Genomic DNA, 11,056 nt, shown 5'->3' with positions numbered 1-11,056 from the left:
GGGAATGTATAGTTCCTCTTGCTGCTGTAACCCAGTGCTCTACATGTCAGTCTTGCATTTCTTAATGCTTTCTTCCTTCCTAAAATTGTATTAGTGTATGTTTTATTACATACAGCTCCAAAGTCCACTAACAATCCTTCAGACTAGGTAACAAGACTTTCCTTTGCTAGCTTCACATTGAGTCTTTGTTTGCTCCATGTTTTTTTTTTTTGAACTTGTTTTTTTTTTTTTTTTTTTGAACTTGTTCAAGATGATACACTAGTCAGTGGCAGAACTAGAATTCAATCGTCATATTGTTCATCTAAGCATTGATTCTACTACAGCATCCTTTCTTCCAGGGCTCTTTTTGAGTGTATACTAGATGAAGATTGTGCTATAATTGGGTTTCAGGTTCAGAAAATCAAAACTGTTACGAGGATAATTGCCCCTATAAAGTACCACTATGGCTTCTTTTTATTCTAAATTGCTTAATCTTTGTGTGACCAAATATACTTTCAATTAGACCTCTTACCCATGAACACAGCAATCCAGCCTTGTTATGATCAAATCTCAGGGTTAAAGGTAAACACACCATTACAGTTAAGAACGAAAACAGAGTTTCATTCTTTTATGCTTCTCTGAGAAGTCAGTGTACTGCAGATTAAAGGGAGTGATAGTCGGGCTGCATAGAAGCATAAGGCATAAGGCATTGATTAGAGTATTATTGCTGCTGAACGGTGAAAGCATATAATTACTCTTTGAAGTGTGCAGTGCATAGGGAGCAGAGACGCACATTTCCAAGCCCATACATTTAAATTATAAACAGAAGAGAAGGCATCACCATAAAGTGATTTTCTTTTTCATGTTTAAGCAGATAAGAATTCACCAGCACAGAGACAGATGGCACACGCCTTTAATCCCAGCACTTGGGAGGCAGAGGCATAGGCAGGCAGATTTCTGAATTCAAGGACAGTCTGGTCTACAGAGTGAGTTCCAGGACAACCAGGGCTATACAGAGAAACCCTGTCTCAAAAACAAAACAAAACAAACAAACAAACAAAAACCCAAACAAACAAACAAACAAAAAAGAATCACTTAACATCTTCAGTGTAGAAACTATCAGCAGTATTTAGGAGAAATTGGTGTGTCCACAATGAAGCCCAGTGAGCAAAAACCAACAGTAAAGTCACACTCCCCAAGTTATTGAGATAATAATTCATAAGAGTCCTATTGTCTTTAGGCAGATCCTTAGATGGACAAGGTTATGGAAAGGCAAAGCTATTCAACATGAAAATGGTCATAAACACATACAACTGGCTTGATTCCAGTGGCAACAGGAGTGTTTTACAAAAGATGCCCTAAAAAGCAATAAGTATACCAAAGATTACTTAGCCAATTCACTTTATGTTCATCTCTTCTATAAAAGAAAACTGACCATAGTAGTATATTGGTCCTCAATTTTTATGAGTTTTGTAATAGTTCTGTTCTAAGGCAACTAGACACTTTTCTATGCTAGTTCAAAGATATGAAAATAGGCAGCACAAAGAAGTTGGATAGAGGCTGGAGAGGTGGCTAAGAACACTTGCTGCCCTTGCAGAGTCATTATTTGATTCTTAGAACCCATGTAAGGTAGCTCATAACCACCTATAACTCCTATAACTTTAGCTCCATATGTACTCAATGCCTCTGATCTCCACTGGAACCTCTATTCACATATGCATACCCACACAATATATATCACTGAAAATAATACTGAAAGTAAATCTGTTTAAAATTAGTATAAAATTTATTGATTTTATTATTTTTAAAGTTACTCATTTTTTTTCAAATTCTTTAGTCTAAAACATTTTAGCACCCTGTAAAGTTTGCATCAGCTTTAGTTTTCTCACATGAAAAGATTACTTCAATACAATATCCATAGGTATTTATGAGATGATAAGTATAACATAATAGCTGACTTTAGCAAATTTGAATTCTCCCTACCTCTGTGGCTCCGTTAGGATCCAAGAACAGAAAGTGATCCTGGCTGGAATGTATTGAGCAAAGGAAGAGCAGCATAGCAGATACAAGGAAGGCTACAAACTAGGAAGAAGTGAAAGGCAGGGCAACCAGAAGTAGGTGGGTGTCTTAGCTACGTTTCCATTGCTGTGACAAAACAATGAGCAAAGCCACCTTTTAGCAGAAAAGGTTTACATCATCTTATATTTTGAGTTAACAGTCAACTCCTGAGGGAAACCAGAGCAGGAAGTCAATGCAGGAACCTGGAGGTGGGAATTGAAGCAGAAACCATGAAGTAATGTTTCTTATTTGCTTGCTCCCCATGGCTTGCTGAGCCTGATTTCTTATAGTACCCAGGACCAACTGTGTAGGGGAGGTACCATCCACAGTGGGCTGGCTCTTTCCCCATCAATTATGAAACTGTCCAACAGAATTACCTACAGGCAATCTCATGGAGGCATTTTCTTAACAGAGTTTCCCCTTCCATAGACCTACTTTGTGTCAAGTTGGACCCCTTCCCCCATCCCCCCCAAAAAATCCAGTCAGGATAGTGGGTCTCCCAGATTCAAATGACAAAAGAGAAAGTCCCCAGCATGAGTTGGCCTCTGGCAGAAGAAAGGAGTAGCTCCCGAGTGACTGTTTATATAAGCTGTTGATAGTTGGGTGTATGGGATGAGAAGATTCTGATTCTACAAAAGGGCTGACTGTCATGTGGCCCCAAGAAGTAAATGTCCATGAAATCCACTTCTTGTTTTACTTTATCTAACTTGTTACAGTATCTGTAGTGTTGATTATTGCTTTATCCTGGCATTTGTCATTCAGCCATTGCTCAGGGGATAGAACTTATTCTAATCAGAGACTGTTTGCTCGGGATTGCTGAGACAGTCTGAGCGGTTGCCTTAAAAGGAGCTAAAGTTTTGCCATCCGTAGGCACACGACTTTTAACATGAGGACATAATGGCTAGGGAACAGCAGCTTGTACTGGCATTATGTCAAACAATAGGAACAAAACAGTACCTTGTGCTATTCTATTAATAAATGCCTTGCTGCAGAAGGCATTATGTCAAATGAACTTCGCGACATGTTGATTGCATTTCATTCTTTTGAGCATGAACTATGGGGCAGAACTGGCAGAGGTGTGTTCCCCTGCAAAGCCTACCTGGGTAAATAGAGGTGACTGTAACCAGATGTCCAGCTATCTGTTCCTATCCTGTACCCCTGGGAACAAAGTACCTTAAGACAACAGGCTTCCAAATGGCTGTCATTGAAGAATAGAAGCTAGCAGCTGCCTCTCATTTCTGCACAGTGGGTCAGAACCACTCCTGGCAATTTAAAATGTTTTTAAAACAGTGGGACAGCCTTCAAGTCAATCTATTCATCAATCAGCCTTCAGAATTTACATAGTGTTCCCAAAACACTGTCTCGGGTTCTTTACAAAACAAAATAAACTCTGTGAAGGGCAAACCCAAATCTCAAAACTAGTATACGTACAAATCCTGCCAAAGAAAGCAGTCTACATACAGAGAAAGAAGTTCCAAGACTATACACATGCAACATAGTAGTCATTTATTTAACGGACATTACAGAAAAGAGAGCAAAATGTTATGGCTTAATGTGATCTCTGAATGGAAAAAATACAGGCCCCTTATTTGCTTTTTCTTTGCTATCATTATTCTACAATATGTTCATTTTCTTTCTAATTGTCATTTGTTTTTTTTCTGTGATACTTTTCCTGGGAGGCCAAGAACAAGAATCTTCTCTTCCCAGGTAGGTCACTGAAAACTGGCCCAAGAAAGAAATCTACCAAGTTCAAATACTAGAGCTACCTAAAGTAGTATAAGTGAGGTATTACTTATAGAAGCATGGCTGGCACAAAAGTAGCCACATCAGCCATCCATCAAAACAATCCTCTCCATCCTGAATGCCAACTTGTGAAAGCCACATCCCTGGAGCTCTCTGTGTAACTTGCTGGCAATTTAACTAGTTAGAGTCATATCTCTCCCGTATTGCTGTATAATCTTGGAGTGGGAGGAGGCTTATGAATCTTGAAAGTTTCAGGAAACTCCTAAGACTTGTAAGTTGTTTACTTTCTGAGTCTTATAGAATTTCCCTCCAAAATAGGAGGTTTTACTTCATAGAACATTTCTACACATACTGTGTTATGTTTTCATTTTTAAATTTTAATTGATGTGATATTTTACGTATTTATGGATTACTTAATCCATGAACATAAGGTACAGTAATAATCTAAGATTATATGGCATTTCCACCTCTTCAAGCATGCATCATTCCTATGTGATGAGAACCTTCAGATACTTCGTAGCTATTTTCAATAAAAAGATTCGTAAATCTTTATGGACTAGAAATCCTATTGTGATGTAGAACAGGACCCCATACGTTTTCTTCATCGTCTCTTCATTGTTTCCTTTTGTTTCATTTTTCTTTCTTTTATCGCCAATACTATAGGGATTCGTGGTCAACTCTATATCTCTCACTATAGGTAGAAAGGGACTTTCATTCTAAGCTAATAACTAGTATGAAGGAAAATTGCCTTTGAAATCTGGTAGTTTACATAAGAAGGCCCCCCCATAGGCTCATAATTGAATGGTTGGTTTCCAGTTTGATCAAACTCTTAAGTAAGAACTAGGAGGTGTGAATCTGTTGGTCGAGATGTATCACTGGGAGGTGGGGGGTGGGTTTTGAGCTTTAAAAGCCATACTCAGTCTCATTCTCTCTGGCTCCTACTTGTTTATCAGATGTAAACTCAAACTACACCTTCAGTGTAGTGCATACCTACCTGCCACCACATTCTCTTCCATGAAGGTCATGGACTTATCCTCTAGAACTGTAAGCCACCTCCCAGTTTCCTCCTACTGCCTTGCACATGGTGTCTCTTCCCAGTAATTCAATAGTAAGTAAGACATAGCTTTAGCCCAGTATCAATTTGACCCATCATACTACCTCTCTCTTCTCCTCTTATCTGTAACTCTCTTCTCTAGAGAATTACTTTACCATATAGAATTGAGCAACCACGATGAAAATGGTGTGCCAATTAGTAACAGAATGCTACACATGGTTTTGCTAGAATACTTAGTCCATTTGCAAGTAGATTTGCAGGTAGATGATGCAAGCTTATCCATTTATGTAAAAATAGGGTCAACTCAGAGGCCAAAGGAGCATTTCTCCTTTTGCCTAGTTGTTTGCTTGCTTGTTTGTTTGTTTGTTTGTTTGTTTGTTTGAACATAATCTCATCACCTTGTTTTCCTGCTCTCTATGGCTACTTCTACACTATGTTAGCAAGGACGAGTTATCACAGTAGGAAATTTGTGCTGCTATCTGAAATTTTTATTAAAAGAACTTGGCCATCTTCTTAACCTGAGACTTTGCTGAAGAATTGCTGAGGTAACATAAATATAGAGGGACCCCCTTCCTTTCTCTTTAAGAGAATATTATCTGATTGAACTGATGTGATCACAGAAGAGATATGTAGGTGACTGTATAAGAAAAAGTCTTAGAAATAGAAAATCTGTGAGGCATTGATTGGATTTGTTTAAATAATTCAGAGGTAAGAGATTGCTGGTGATGTTGCAGAAAGGTACATAGTAGAAATGGATTTTTTAAAGAGGGGGAAGGATTTGAATTAGATTATCTTAGACTCAAAAAGCACCTTTGCAGACATCTGGTCAGGACTTCCCAAACAATAGATTGCAGAACACTATAGGTCTATGATAGGTTTCCTATTGATTACTGACGATAACTGAGCTTATTTTCAGACCGTTTTTGGACCACATCTCCCTATACTGTTTACATTTGTGATGAAATTGTTTTCTCTTTCCATTTTCCTTCTTCTCATTTTCTTCCTTCAACTGCACCCTTGAACTGGTATTGAGAAATGAAGTAGGTGTACTTTCAGATAATTTTTGGAGCTTGACTTAGTACAGTGAAACTTGACCATTTGGTATTTGCTTCCTCCATGCTTTTTACATTCATTGCTCCATGAACTTGAGAGAGGAATTCACCATGATCTCAGACAGGAACTACACACTGAAATAACTTCATTCTCTGATTTAACATTAGTCCTACCCAATGGCTGATATATTCAGTGCAATGAGAAAAAATAATTTTGTTTACTTCTTTCTGATTCAAGGCTCTTACATTATTTCTGCAGGATTTTTTGTACCACTCTCCGTATTCGAAATCTTTTATTTCTAAATATGACTATGAAGAACTAAGTACGGCTATCATAGGTTCAAGCAAGCATTCAGACTCATGAACTCACCATGAGTCATCTGTATCTTCAATATTCTGAATAGGTAGAGATTTGGGATGCACAGCTCCCAGGGTGGGCAGTAGGAATTCTTTTGATGTGGAAACCTTTGCAGAAGCCCATATAACAGTTGTGATTATGACAACTCTCTCAAATAGCTAGGTCACAAGCAAGAAGACAAGACCTATTCCACACAGATATAAGAGCAGTCCTTGCTCTATAGAAGCCAGCATCACTTTTAAAGATAACCTTTTAGCTCACTCAGGGAAGCCTAAGCAATGACGACTTTTTCTTCTTCTTCTTCTTCTTCTTCTTCTTCTTCTTCTTCTTCTTCTTCTTCTTCTTCTTCTTCTTCTTCTTCTTCTTCTTCTTCTTCTTCTTCTTCTGGTTTTTCTATACAGGGTTTTTCTGAATAGATCTGGCTGTCCTGGAACTCACTCTGTAGACCAGGCTAGCCTCAAATTCAGAAGTCTGCCTGCCTCTGCCTCCCAAGTGCTGGGATTAAAGGCGTGCACCACCACACCCGGCTAGCAATGACTTCTTTATAGGTATGAATCTCCTGATTTAAAGGTACTCGTCCAGTGGATTCATTTTATTATTGGCAATGTTGCCTAGCAACAGCTGACATTACCAATATCACGTAACCAGAAGGACAAAGCTTAAGACAACTTAAAAATTAAACTCTTCTCACAAAAGGAAGGAGTTAATTGAACAATTGCTTTCCAAACCCCTCAGATGGCAGATAGAAGGGACATATAGTAATCTTGAATTACTGGGGGAGCGCTAACACAACACAGTAATATTAAGTCCCTCAAATAAGAACATGTAATTCTAACTTTGTGTGAGTGCTGAGAGGAGAAAGACATTGAACATACCCTCCTTTCCTTCTTAAGATCTCTTTCTGTTAGTCAGCATTCTGTCTCTCTAGCACATACTTGATATAATCAATTTATAAAAAATAAAAATAAAAAAGTAAATTTGGATCACAGTGTAGGGGATTTGGGCCGGGGATCAGTTAGCCCCTTGCTAGGAGGCCTGTGGTGACCGAGAATATAATGACAAGGAACATGTAATGAAACAAAAGCAATATCTTTGTGGTCAGAGAGCAAATGACGAAGAGGAACTTAGCCTCCACCTTCTAAATTTCCTTTAAGGGCACACCCCCAGTGGCATAAAGAAGTCTCACTACAATTACCTTCCCAAATTCCCAAGCTGAGGACCAGGGCTTTAAGAAATGACAGAGAGGAGACAGTCTCAATCTGAACGAGGGCACTTCTGAAATATGTTGATTTCTTAGCATCCTTTTATTGACCCTCTTGATGTACATGTTCATTCTAGCTCTTCACCATCACAGCACCTTGTTTCTTGCCTTCTTTATACATTGTGCTACATGATATGAAGAACTTATTTGTCTCTTTTTTTAATGACAAAGTACTTGACAAATGCATCTTAAAGTGGAATGGTTTTATTTGAGTTCCCAGTTCAAGAAGACAGCCTGTCATCGTAGAAAAATGCATGGTGGCTGGAGCTCAAAGCAGTGTCTGCAGTCAAGAATCAGAGAGCAGTGAAAGCTACTATGTAGCCTACTTTCTCCCTTTTGGTTGCCCTGAATCCAGCACACAGAAAGGTGCTGCTTGTGTTTGAATGGGTCTTCTCATTCCAGTAATCTCCTTCTAGAACCTCCCTTATGGACCTGTCACAATGTCAGACTTCTAGGTAATTGAAGACCCTACCAAGTGAAGACTGAATTTTAGCTGTCACATGCTAATTTTAAGATGTGCTGTTTATTTGCATTTTGGGTCTCTTTAATAATATATTAATCTTGCTTTGTGCAGCACTTCAAAATTATTCATTTGATAATAGTACCAATTTACAAAGCAAACAGTGTGCTCAAAGCCACAAGGCTACTCTCTGATATAAGACCCATTTTGTAGTTGTATGATGAGACTTTTATGAACCCAGATAAAGGTTAAGGCTTAGGTAATTTGACCTCTTCAGGGGAAGCTTAGATCTGGACCTATCATTTCATCTGCCCAGGGGTCTAAGGAAGGTCTGCAGGAAATCACCTTAACTACATTCTAAACAGTTGGGACTGCCATTTCAATGCCATGTTAAATGCAGAGGGGATACAGTTTGGCACTGGTGTGACATTCCTTTGGGACAGTTCAGCTGTGGTTCTCATTAGCATCTGTAGAGGTTAAACATGATAAATTTGGCTCAGAGAACAAGGACAGCTTCTTAATTTCCATAAAGCTCCCTTGACCCAACCTCAAAATTCAGCAAATCATAAATGGAAAAGGATTATTGCCCCTTGCTTTTGCATAAAATGAAAGCAAGGATCTGAAAATGAAGAAGCTATTTAAAAGACCACATAGGAAAAGGAAATAAGTTTTCTTGAGAAAACTTTTTAAAGACAACCTAACTTTCTAAGCAAATTCATAGAGGAGAGAAATTGTGAAAAATCATTAAAGAAAAATTCTCATCTTGCAGGCTCCTCAAGCTAGTTGATATCCTAGCTGTCAAGTCTTTGATGATATTCTTCTGCTAATAAAATTTTAAGTGGGTAGGAGAAATTGGCTTCCCAAATTGAGCACCAACCCTACGTTTCTGCAGCCAGAATCCTGATGTGTTGCCCTGAAACATATAGTACTGCCAACAAGGGCAGTGTGAGGCGTGAACAGCATGCCCAGGGATCCAGTGTCTAGCCAGGGTGCTGAGATGTATTGATTCTCACAGAATGAGATTGCTGTATGTGGTGGGCTTGAATTTCAAAACTCTAAGCTGATATCTCAGCTATCCATGTACACTCAATTTTGTCTTAAAGCTAAGAAAAAGGATAGAGTTTTTTTTTTTCCTTAAAGTTGGTATAACATTTCTCACTCTATTTGTTTCTGTTTATTTAGTCTATGGACAAAAACAAGTAATAAAAATTAATGACTCTGTGGCTTTTTATAATCATGGCTTCATCTAAACATAAATAAAAGTTTTGGAAAAGAAGCATTTCCTTCATGGTAAATGTATATAGGCATTTTCATGTAATTGTTCACTAAACAACATACATAGCATAAGCACCATTTTTATAGCATTTACATTGTATTAGAGATTAAAAGTAGTTTAGATATTATTCAAACTTATTGGAGGCTGTGTATAGGTTATAGGAACTGTCATAAATAAGGATATAAACATTTCTATGATATCAGTAAAGGTAGAAGGAAAGAGGGTCCTAGAGCAAATCACTAGGTACTGATTTGTACAACCATGATATCTGGAGTTGGGAAAGTTTGGAGCTTTTGTTAATATTTAAAGGTAAAAATATAATCGTTATCAGGGAGATAGCTGAGAAGCCTTTGAAAACCATGTTGTTAAAAAAAAAAAAGGTCAGATCCTGTTCTAAAAATTATCTAAGTAAGCAAGCAAATAAAAGAAAACACATTTCTAATCCTCTACCAAAAATAAATAAGTAAATAAATGCCCATGAATGTAATGATTTTATAGATCTGAAAAGAAACAAGAGGGCCCTTTCCTTACTAATCACATTGGTTATCTTGGCTAATTGTCTTCATAAACACTTTGAGTTTTCTGTATTGTTTTTTTCTTTTTTTTCTAATCAAGCATATAGGAATTAAAAATTCAGGAAACAAAGAGCTCACCACCAAAGCCACTGGAATCTCATTATTGGAGCATGGTAGGGGGGAGTTGGCATTTCAATAGATTTCCTTTTGGGGATAAATAGTTTCCTCCTCTTCCACAGAGAATATAAAGGAAGTAGAGGGCAACCCATGCTTTAAAAGATGCTTTCATTTGGTGAACGATTCAGATTTCTCCTGCCAAGAAGTAAGAGCTAGCTCAACTTGTAATAAGTGATACATGCATTTTGTATATGGTGCTCTCTAGAGTATACAAGTAGAGATATTATCTTTTGTTCTTATGACAAAAACGATGTGTTTACCTCCCCATTCTTCCTACCTAAGTCAAGAGAGACCATTTTGGTGGTTTATAGTGTCCAACACTCAAGCATATAACACTTAAACTGTCAACTGAAAACATTTTATCTATTTGAATTAAATTGAGCAATCCTCTTGTTATTCAAAAATCTGAGTGTTTTTATCATAAGTGTTTTGTATTGATACTTCTGGGACTCCAATGCTTCTTAGAGGCACAAATTCCTTTTGATCTTATTAGGAAACCGTTCTATTTTCATTTAATTTCTATGTTTAGTGACTGGAGGGGGTATAAAAACTTTTTTTTTATATAAAGAGTCGAGTCAACAAAGCAAAAATGACTGAATTGTAAAGACCCAGAAGGGCTGATGCAAATCCCCATCTTATTTCAGTGCAATTCTGAGAAAAGGGATGTTAGATTAGCATAGAAAACTGGTTCTTGCAGATGCACACATCATGTTCCCTCTCTAACTGAAATACATGATGCAACAGTTTGAACACTTGTGCATCCTTAAAAGCATATTCTTCTGATGGCGTTTAGTGACATAACTAATTGGGAGCAGAGCATATTTCAGTTGTTTCAGTGAACAATATCTATCTATGCATCACTATTTGTTTTAAGGCATACTTCACAGCTCAAGCAAAGATTAACAATAAACCCTGAAGTAGTGCTCATATTGGTGACAGTCATGTGTTGGTCCTTACATCATTTTGTCTTCCCAAGTCTAAGGAGAAATGCATTGTTATTGTTCTACACTGAAAGGAACTGAATGTTGGACAAGGCCATTGTTCTTGTAGTCTGTTGCTTATAGATCAGCATTTAGAGCAGCACTTTTACTCAAAATCATGTAAAGCTATTGTGACATTGTGG

Source organism: Mus musculus, chromosome 6 (assembly GCF_000001635.26).
Source record: "Mus musculus strain C57BL/6J chromosome 6, GRCm38.p6 C57BL/6J".
NCBI classification, from domain to species: Eukaryota; Metazoa; Chordata; class Mammalia; order Rodentia; family Muridae; genus Mus; species Mus musculus.
Note: the sequence above shows the minus strand (reverse complement) of the source record.